A 10,945-nucleotide genomic window follows, 5' to 3' on the forward strand; every position below is an offset into this window, starting at 1 on the left:
GATATGGATCAATAAATACATTGATTTGCAGAAATTTCTTCCTTGATCCTTAAAATAATGTACTAATTTAGGTAAAAATCACAAGTGAGGCTTGCATGCTTCTCAATCGTCATCACATTCTCAGTTCAGCTGATCTCAAAGGACCAGAAGTGAGGAAAGTTCTTTTTCTTTTGTCAATTATTTAGGACAATGACTTCCCAACTAGCTTACATAAAAACATTTCAAAGAGCATATGCACATGATTTCCAAATCCTTATGTTTTATAGGGAGTATCTGTTAAAACTCGTCCGGTTGGAGCATTTCTGGGCTTGAGGATTATGGTGGTTTTCTTTGCCTACTTCCTTCTCATCATGACTCTCCTCTTAATGTACAAATAAAGTGTATATATATATATATATATATATATATGCACCTACGTGTGTGTGTGTGTGTGTGTGTGTGTGTGTGTGTGTGTGTATCCCTCACCAATTCCTGGTCCTACCACGGAACAACACCCTGAGAGTTGAAAACCCTCAGTGATGAAGGCCTATAACCCAACTTGGGAGGCTAAGGCAAGAGGAACACAGATTTAAGGTCGGCCTCAGAAATTTAGTGAGACCCTGTATCAAATAAAAAAATAAAAAAGGGTTGGGGATGTAGCTCAGTGGAAAAATACCCCTAGTTCAATCCCTGATACTCTCCAAAAAAGATCACTTAAGCAAATAAATGATTCTAACAAATGGATAACAATTTTTCAAATCAAGTAGCTTTCTATTCTTTCTTACTGCAAAGTACTAGGGAGATCTAATCCAATCTAATAGGTCATTAAAATATTTGTGATGATTGATCACAATAACAACGAGAACAGTTCAAGGAATTTCGTGGTATTGTTTGAATAAAATTTCCATTTCTATTTACTTATATAATTAAGTCTGCCAGGAATAAAATTGATGCTGAACCTAGTCTCATCTAGAATGAGACCATTCATCTCATTTATTTATCCATTCATCTCACTAATCTACATTTTAACTCTAATTTTATCACTTAGGTTTATTAATTATTTATTAATATGAATAATAAATTTATGCTATTTTGAATAATTACATGTTAGTATAATATCACAGAGTTCTATATGTCACTTCAAGTTGTTTAAAGTTATATTTCATTATGGCATATGCCAGTAAATGGATGGAACTGGAGACTATCAAGCTAAGTGAAATAAGTCAGTCACAAAAAACCCAAGGCAGAATGTTCTCTCTGATATGTGGATGCCAACACACAATAAAGTTACCAGGGTGGAATAGAAGTTCAATGGATTAGACAAAGGGTAATGATGGGAAAAGGGTGGCAATGGGATTAGGAAAGATAGTTAGTCCTATAACTTTCCTATGTTTATATATGAACACACGACCAGTAAAGCTCCACATCACATACAAGCACAAGACAGTGATCCTACTTAGGATAAGTTTTACATAGAGTACATATAATATGTCAGAATGCACTCTACTGTCATGTATATCTAAAAAGAATAAGAAAAAAATTAAATAAAGTTATATTTCAATTAGTTAAAATATTTTTGTTGCAGTGAAGTATGAGAAGGTGATCAAAAAATTCTAAGTACATATTTTGTGATAGAAATAGAATTTATATATAAATTAAGAAGAAAGGAGAAAATAGAATTCTTCCAATTGTAAAGAAAACTTATCTGTATACATATCTTTTAGCTTTGAAAAAGGCTTTGGCCAGGTATCATGGTGTACTCCCATAGTTCCAGCTACTCAGGAGGATCTCTTCAATCCAGGAGTTAGAGACCAGACTAGGCAAATAGTAAAACTTCCACTTGTAAAATAATGAATTAATTAATGAAAAAGGGTTGTTTTAATAATTAAATACAAGGATGAGGTCTGGCAGGGCAAAGAGTTGAGGGCATCCCTCACACCTCACTATATAATTTTTAAATGCATGGTTGTGGCTATCAGATTGCTATGATATTTAGATTCCCTAGGATTTAGGGGGAAGTTCTTATTGATTTTATTTTTTAAAATAAATATTTAAAATATATCAGACATTGTATCTTTTTCTATAATATGCCACAATTATGTCCTTAACTTGAACAGTTTTAGATAAAAACTTAAACTATTTGAGCGGATTTGTGATTTTTGAGATTTTTAGGAAGTCTGAAACCAAATAGCTTGCAAAACACCTGTCAAACGGTAACTTCTCTGTGACCAGTTAACAGGTGGGCTCCTACTGCCCCCTGGTGGTCAACATGGTCAGGGACACATGATGTGAAAATAGGATACTGCCACCTTTTAGGATAGAACATTCATTTCCTTTCGTTGCAATAAATAAATTGCAAGTTTTACGAACCCTGGATATAGTGAAAAGAGTTTGAAAATTAGGATTCACAAACTCAATGGACTATAAAACAACTTTAATTGTCACATGAGATAGACCAAACAAGATTTTTGCTCTCTAGAGATATCTATCCAGAAAGTACCCAAGTGTTCAGAGACATGACGCAGATAGCCCATCCCAAGAATGTAAATCTGGCCTTTAGATTCCATGTTCTCCTCAGTGTCTTCTTGTCTTGCCAAACTGTCTGCAGGGACCCCATAGCCAGATGCTGTCGGTAACCAGAATGTACTAGTTACTGTGGAGAAAGCATGGCTTAGTGGAATGAAGGGAATGGTGAAATCTAAAGAAGAAGAAGGAAAAAAACTGATTTGTTCCCATCTGTCAGTAGATGTCATCTTAGGAAAATTAACTTCTCTTGCTCAGTTTCCACAACCATAAAACAGCTAAAATTCTGGCTTCACTGGTGACAAGCAAAACTATAGTCATATAGGTAAAGTGCTCAATAATAATAATCAATTGTAATTATAGCTACTTTATACATCTAAAAGATAAATAGACCTGTGTGGAGGACATAAAATGTAGTCAAGCATCACTTATTGGAGTACCTTGGTCATTTATATTCATCCACTCATGGCAATGTCATTACATGTATATTCCTATGAGATTTCTTTCCCATTCTCTTTAACAAATATCAATTCTTGCTTGAACTTCAAGCTTGAGGTTTCCAGCTGGCTTGCCCTAGGATTTTTGGATTTGCTAGCCCCCACAATCACATCACCAGTTCTTGAAATAAATCACTCTTTCATATATACATATACATATATATGTGTGTAAAGGTATATGGATTTTATATATATATATATATGTAAAAGTGTGTTGTGTGTATGGAAAGAGAGAGAGACTGATCACATATATATCTCCTATTGGTCTGTCCCTCTGGATAACTCTAATACAGTCACTGGGACAAACATGTCCCTTAGTGTCTCGCCTATGGTCAGAGAGCAGGTGTAAGAGATGGGCTATGGGCATAGTGACCCAAGAAGTATTATGCATGTGATTACCAGAGAATTTCCATTTTACCACTAGTTGTGCATGCTCCAGTAGAGATTTGTCAGTCATACTAAAAGTTAGCATCTTATCTTTAATATCATTTATTACAATAAAATATATCAAATTCAAAAGATACAATATTAGTTATATAACTAAAATTTTAACCACTTCTGTATATAATTTAATTATTGATACTGACATTTTATATCTTCAGTGGCTAGAAGTAAAATATGAAAGGTATTCTGGAACTCTCTGTATTCTGGAAGTGCTGGAAGAGGTGACAATTTCAAAAGACATCCTGTACATAAGAAAAATTCACTGGAGCTGGGCATGATGGCACATATCTATAATTCCAGTCACTCATGAGGTTGAGGCAAGAGGTTGCAGTCTCAAGGTCAGCCTGGATAACTTACAGAGAGACCCTGCCTCCAAATAAAAGACATTTATAATGGGCCCAGGATGTAACTTAGTGGTAGAGCGCTTGCCTAGCATAGGCAAGGCTCTGGATTCAATACATTATCAGGAAAAAATAAAAAGACAGAGGGTGGGGAAGGAGGGGAGAGAGGGAGGGAGGGAGGGAAATTCATTGGAATGGAGCCAAGAAGTGAAAGGGTCAAGGAAGAGTAGAGGGGAACCTGACCACATTGGCTGTAGTGAGTCACTAGCAAGTATCCACTAGAGCCTTTTTCTTTCTAGGACAGCATAAGACATTCTTTTTTTTTTTTTTTTTTTTTTTCCCGTGCTGGGGATTGAACCCAGGGCCTTGTGCATGCTAGGCAAGCACTCTACCAACTGAGCTATCTCTCCAGTCCCAGCATAAGACATTCTTGAAGGCCATACCAGTATAAAGTATGTATTGACTCAAGTGCTAAAATTACTGAAGAAGTGTAAGTGAGGTGTGGTGTTTTCATTTTGTGTTCATGGGTTTTGTTTTCACATCATTTGCACTTACAGCAAAACCATAATTAACCAGAATTCTACTGATCAGAAAATAAGTGACACAGAAACTCAAGCGAGGAGTAATGGTTTGAGGATGGAAGATGGGTTGCTAAAAATTAAGCAGAGCTCAAGGTGCGAGAAGACAAGCAGATGAAAATGACCAGATGAAATTGCCCAGAGGCATTTCTAAAAATGGTGCCTTAGAGTCTGGGAATGGTCACCACTGACAATGATGTGAAAATAAACTACTGAAACAAAGTAAAAATAAAGTCATGAAAGTAGTAGATGGGATTGCAAAAAGACAATGTGTGAAATGGGGGAAAGGAGAAAGAGCAAGTACATTTTTTAGGATTTCAAACGAAGAGTTCTGATATGAAGAGATAAAATATTCATCGCCATGCAGCAGACATTATTGTTTGTTACTCAGGCACATGTTTCCTATTTACTCTTTCTCATCCCTGTTTATTCCATTTTGCTCACTTCACTCTGGGAAGAAAGGGACACTGTCAGCTCCTGGGGTACATTTTAAATGATATAAGCTGATTTTTGCACTCCACTCATCTGATATAAGACAGTTCTCTGTGTCTGTGAGTTCCTTATCCTCAGATATGACCAACCATAGATCAAAAGTATTTGAAAACAACTTCATCTATACTGAACATGTACAAATATTTTTCTTATCATTATTCCCCAAACAACTATTTACATAACATTTACATTGTACTAGGTCATATAAGTAATCTAGAGATGATTTAAAATATATAGGAGGATATGCATAGGTTGTATGTAAATACTATATCATTTTATCTAAGGTCTTGAGCAAGATTTTGGTATCTGCAGAGACCCTGAAATCAATTCCTCAAGGATACTGAAGGACAGCTATACATGTGTATATATAATACATATGTGCATATATTATGCATAACTCTGTGTGTGTACACACACACACACACACACACACACACACACACACTCACACACACTCAACTGGTCAATATATTATTGCAGGGAAACCTGCTGTCCGGACTTCTGAGAAAGGCACATGAGAAGTGGAGTTCTCCTCCTGGCTGCTATTTCTCTTGGAGCTGCAGCAACCATCTTGTGATGATGTTTTAGTCAGCTTTTTTGCTGTTGTGACTAAAAGATCCAACCAGAACAACTGTAGAAGAAAAGTTTATTTGGAGGCTCACAGTTTCAGAGGTCTCAGTCCGTAGACAGCCAGCTTCAGTCCTCAGTGCTCAAGGTGAGGCAGGAACGACATGGCAGAAGAACATGGCAGAAGGAAGCAGCTCACATGATGATCAGTAAGGAGAGGGGGGGGGGGAAGAGGGAGAGAGAGGGAGGGAGAGGGAGAGAGAGAAGGAGAGAGAGAGAGGGAGAGAGAGAAGGAGAGAGAGGGAGAGAGGGAGGAGAGAGAGAGAGAGAGAGAGGGAGAGAGAGGGAGAGAGGGAGGAGAGAGAGAGAGAGGGAGAGAGAGGGAGAGAAGGAGAGAGAGAGGGGGAGAGAGGGGGAGAGAGGGAGAGAGAGAGAGACAGAGAGAGAGAAGGAGAGGGAGAGAGAGGGAGGGAGGGAGAGGGAGGGAGGGAGAGGGAGGGAGGGAGAGGGAGAGAGAGGGAGGGAGAGGGCAGTGTTTAAATTAGTTCACTGTATGTTTTCTGTTACTTATTTGCAGACTGAAGTACAAAATACGTAAAATACAGCCAGAGTTTTTAAGTTAAGGAAAGTAAATAATAGCAGTTGTTCCTGATAGTTCAAGAATAAGTAGGAAAACATCATTGATCTAGGTCCGAATTGAAAGTGAAAAAAAATCAAAGTCTTGAATTTTATTTAATGCATATTTACAAGAAATACTTCTGTAAATAAATGAAAACTATTAACTGATCAAGGTTAAATCAGAAAAAAGTGAACTACTAGGAGACAGATGACAGGAAGTATAGGAATTAGATACAAGTATTGGATCTTACCAATGTGAGGAGATGGTTAAACAGTCACTGTAAACAGACCCCTTCTAATACTGGAGCTTGAGGTCCACATGGCAGAGAGTTGAGAAGGGAAGATGGATGTAAAATGGGAAAGAGTGAGAACAGTCCCAAACTGACAAGCACAAGCTGGTGCCCATGAGAACAGACCAATAGATGTGTCATTTCTTGTTGCTTCTCACCTGAATGGACTGAGCTTCCTGCAAGAACAAGGGCCCTTTATCAACGTGTTAACCCTACACAGCTGGCCAGGAACCACAGATATTGATTCCAGGGGAGGTGGCACGTGTGCACTCCGGGTCACCCCCTCACACAGAAAGTGAACCAGCAGATAAACCATAAGATATGGAGGCCACAAAACGACTGAATCTTCATGTCTGCCCTCCAGTTGTTTCACCCAAACTTCCTTGTGGCCTACCCTAACAGGCAACATAGAGGAAAAGGAATTCTGGAAAATGTAAAGTATCCTAGCCAAGTTGACACAATAAAACTAACCAGTTGCCAATATTCTGTGAAATAAACAGAGTCTATGTTATTATGGAGTTACTTTTCCTTAATCTAATAGGAAGGACTTTGGAAAAAAAACATTTAAATCTTTACATGCGTCCTTAGAGAGTCTTTTAGTAACATGTGTTTTACAAAACACTTGTGCCTGCTCAGGCATCCTATTTTTTCACTTCTCTACCATACCCTGAACTTGCTTCAATGTGCAGATAGTGAGGATGTACATCTTAAAAACAGTTGTTTTTACAGACAAATACTGCTTGCTATTATGGCAAGAGACTTCGGCCAAAGTGCCATAATCTAGTGTCAATTTTACCAAACTTATCAAGAATATTATTGTCCCAGTCCCAGAAGATCTATAATAAGGGTCACACAGGATCAAGATAGAATGAAAAAGAATTAATACCTGAGAAGTCTATTTTAGAAAATGTGTTTTCTTATAGCTAAATGAGAACCTCAGCAGTAAACAAACCACAGACATGATTAGAACTACATAATAAAGACCAAAGTTAAGAAATATGAGTTTACTTCTGACTTCAACAACAATTAACCTGTCTCTACCTGGGCAAGTCTTCTCACCTTTTTTATCTCTACTCTCTTATTTACTGAATGGAGCAAATTCTAAAATTAATTTCTGACTGGTACCACATTAAAAGAAGCTTGTAAAGGTATTCATATATTTAGTTCCAAGGTACTTAAAGAATATGAAGTAAAGCAATTACAATACTAAAATACTTGTTAAATACTCTGGCATAGGCACAAATATGCCATATATATGCAAATATACCACTGTAACAGAGGCATTAACTGTTATATAATTATTTGCATAGACAAAATATATAAATATGATAATAGATATAAATATAATAATAGATATAAATCCAGCCAGAGAATTACATCAAATATATAGCACACACAGTATATAGATAAAGATATAGGTGTCTATATTTATCTTTGAATTTGTGCAAATTAATTCGAAAAGCCTAAGGCCACAAAAGAATAGATAAAGCACAAGCAAAACTGTATTCTGTCAAAGGGTGCATAAATATCCACATCAGCTTTGAAAAACAAGAGTATAAAAGGGGGGCCAGGGCCATGGCATACACCTGTAATCCCAGTGGCCTGGGAGGTGGTGCCAGCAGAATCGCAAATCCAAAGCCAGCCTCAGCAACTTAGCAAGACTCTAAGGAACTTAGAGAGATACTGTCTCAAAATAAAAATTAAAAAGGACTGGGGATGTGACTCAGTGGTTAAGTGCCTCTGGTTCAATCCTCAGTACCAAAAAAAAAAAAAAAAAAGAGTAAAAAGGGTAAAATTTCCCTTGTGCATAGTAAAACTCTAGAGGTCCAATAACAAAGTGCTGGAAAAACAGACCATTAAAATAAAATAGGAAGCACGAAATTAGACAAATATAAAATATATATGTATATGATAATATGTCAATCAAACCAATGAGGACAGAAGGATTGTTTTCAGATAGTGTTGGAGAGACTAGTTCACAATATGACAAATAAGTTAGTTATCTCACTTAAAACCACGAGAAGAGTGTCGCGCCATCAGGCCCAAGGTGGTGGTGAAGTCCGTGTTCAGTGTATGGTTTTCCCCGCCAAACGGTTCTGCTTGGTACCATCCATGGAGGGCTTTTTCCTATGGCAATTTGTTGCTGAGCCATACAGAATGACTGCTGGCCGTGCTATTGACCCAGCCCGAGGAAAAGGAGCACATTGGTCAGTTGGTCTTTGCCTGGGACGCTAAGACAGCCATGGCTGGTCGTCTGATTCTAAGGAAATTAGTTGCAGAGAAATTGAATATCCCTTGGAATCATAACCATTTGCAAAGAACTGCAGAAAGGAAAACCAGTTCTTGCGAAGGACTCAGTGAATCCTTACCCTAATTTCAACTTTAGCATCAAGGAACAGTGCTTGCTGCTGAACCTGAGCTACAATTTGGAATTGATATAATGAAGACTAGTTTTCCAGGCCATGATTCAATTCTGGAATTCTTTCATATTATGAAAAGAAAGTTTACCAACAAAGAATGGGAAACAATCAGAAACGTTAAGGATGAATGAACTCAGCTGGATATGTTTTATAGGAATTGGACACTGAAGCTTCATAAAAGTTATTGGTGTTGGACTGAGATTTGAATTGCAACAGCTTGAATTTGATATATCTCCATTAAACTTGGATAGGTGAAGTTTATAAGGAAACACATTTGTTCCTGGATGGAGAGGAAGAAAAAGAATGGGCATTCGAGGAAAGTACAATAGATGAACACCATTTTGTTGCAGTAGCTCTTAGGAAACTCAATGGATGTAGACAGGAGGATGTTCCATCCCAAGATCATTCTATACCAACCCAGAGGCAGTTTACTATTCTCACCTTTAATGATTTTAATATTATCTAATGTTCCCATGACACCTAAAGATCCTTCGTTTTGGGACTGTTTTTGCTTCACAGAAGAAATTCCAATTGAAATGGCACAAAGTCATGATATGATTCTCTACATGATGAAGGGAATTTAAAGTTGTAGTCTTCCATATTTACAGAAAAAAAATCAATGCCTGATGGTATCAAATTTTATTTCACAAACTTTTTTTTTTAAACTGAAAACTTTTACTATTAAAAAAGCAGACTTCTGGTACAATACATTTACCTCTTCCTGCCTAAAATTGCATTGAATTGATGGAAACAGAAAAAAGTTGGCAGAATTTTACATGTTCATTTTAGAAAAATATAGTAAGTGCAGATATGGAAAAAGGAAACATTTGGATCCCATCTTTCAGAGATAAACTACTTTTTAAAATCTGAGTTATCTTTCCAGACTTTTTTCTTGGTCATTGAATCAATGTTAACTTTTTTTTCTGATTGGAAAATACCGTTTTATAAATTTTTTAAGTTGTTCATCTACTGTTCATAATAACTGTTACATAAACTTTTGGTGGTTATCAAGTACTCTCTTCTGTGACTAATATCAGTTAGAATTCTTTTGACCAGAGGTAACATTGTCCAAATGTAACTGGCTTAAGTAACCAAGGATATTTATTATATAACCTACATTTCAGAGGTGTCATCGGGACTTTTTCTTTTGCCTCAATTTATTGATTTTGCCTTAGACTCATCCCATTCCCCAGCATAATGTTATAATTTCTAGTTTTATATCTTCCTAAAATTGCATCAGACAATTTCCCCTTATTTTCCACCCACTCAGATCTGGACATAGAGAAAGCTAGTGTTTGACTTTTTTTTTTTTTTTTTTTTTTTTTAAACCTCTGTTAGATGTAAAATCTGTTGGAAAGTAAAAGGCTAAAGGAGGTTTGGGATTATGGCACTGCGGTGAAGCCCACTGCCTGGCTTAAGAAAGACGTGCCATAATACACTTCTTTTCCTCTGTGGTAGGCATTTTGGTTGTCTGTATGATGTTACTGTAAGTGGTGCAGTGAATGTCCCAGTACATTTTGAGACACATACTTAATTATGTTCTTAAGAAAGTTTTTAGAACTGGAGTGACTGATTGAAAGGACTTATTTTTAGAGCTTTGGTAAGTATTACCATATTGTTCTTCAAAAAGACTGTCCAATTTATACTTCCTTTTAGTATTTATATTATGACCATGCTTATCTGTATACTCCCTGGTCAACCATAGGTCTTATCTTTTTTTTTCCCCCCCTGTATTTAATCTTTGTCAGTATAACTGAAGAATGGTGTGTCATTTTTTAATTTTGTATTTCTTTCATTACAAATGAGGTTGATAAAAAACATTACTGGTTATTTGTATTCCTTTTTTATGATCCTCTTGTTCATTGTCTTCATCTGTGTTTATTTTAGTAAATAGGATTAATTTAAAATGTGAACATAATATATCATAATATAGTAAGATGCCAAGACCATCATATTGATGACAGAATCTATTATATGGGTGTAGTGCATGTCTTGGGAAGTTAGTCTTGTTGTCATTAAATATCAAGAAATAATTTCATTGTTTCTACCTCTAACATTTAAAGTCTTGTGTAAACAGTAAAAAAAAAAAAAAAAATAGGCAATTTGTTAATTAAAAATCTTGGAATGTTTTATTCTTTTTATTTTATTAAGCATGCTCAGTTATTCCAAGCATACTAAGTAATGTGTTTTAAAAAG

General features: G+C 36.2%; 1 pseudogene; it reads left to right on the plus strand.

Annotated features, from left to right (window-relative positions):
• Positions 1-8,402: 8,402 nt before the first annotated feature.
• Positions 8,403-9,333, plus strand: LOC124986344 (L-aminoadipate-semialdehyde dehydrogenase-phosphopantetheinyl transferase-like; annotated as a pseudogene).
• Positions 9,334-10,945: the final 1,612 nt, after the last annotated feature.

This window comes from Sciurus carolinensis, chromosome 6, assembly GCF_902686445.1.
Source record: "Sciurus carolinensis chromosome 6, mSciCar1.2, whole genome shotgun sequence".
NCBI lineage: Eukaryota > Metazoa > Chordata > Mammalia > Rodentia > Sciuridae > Sciurus > Sciurus carolinensis.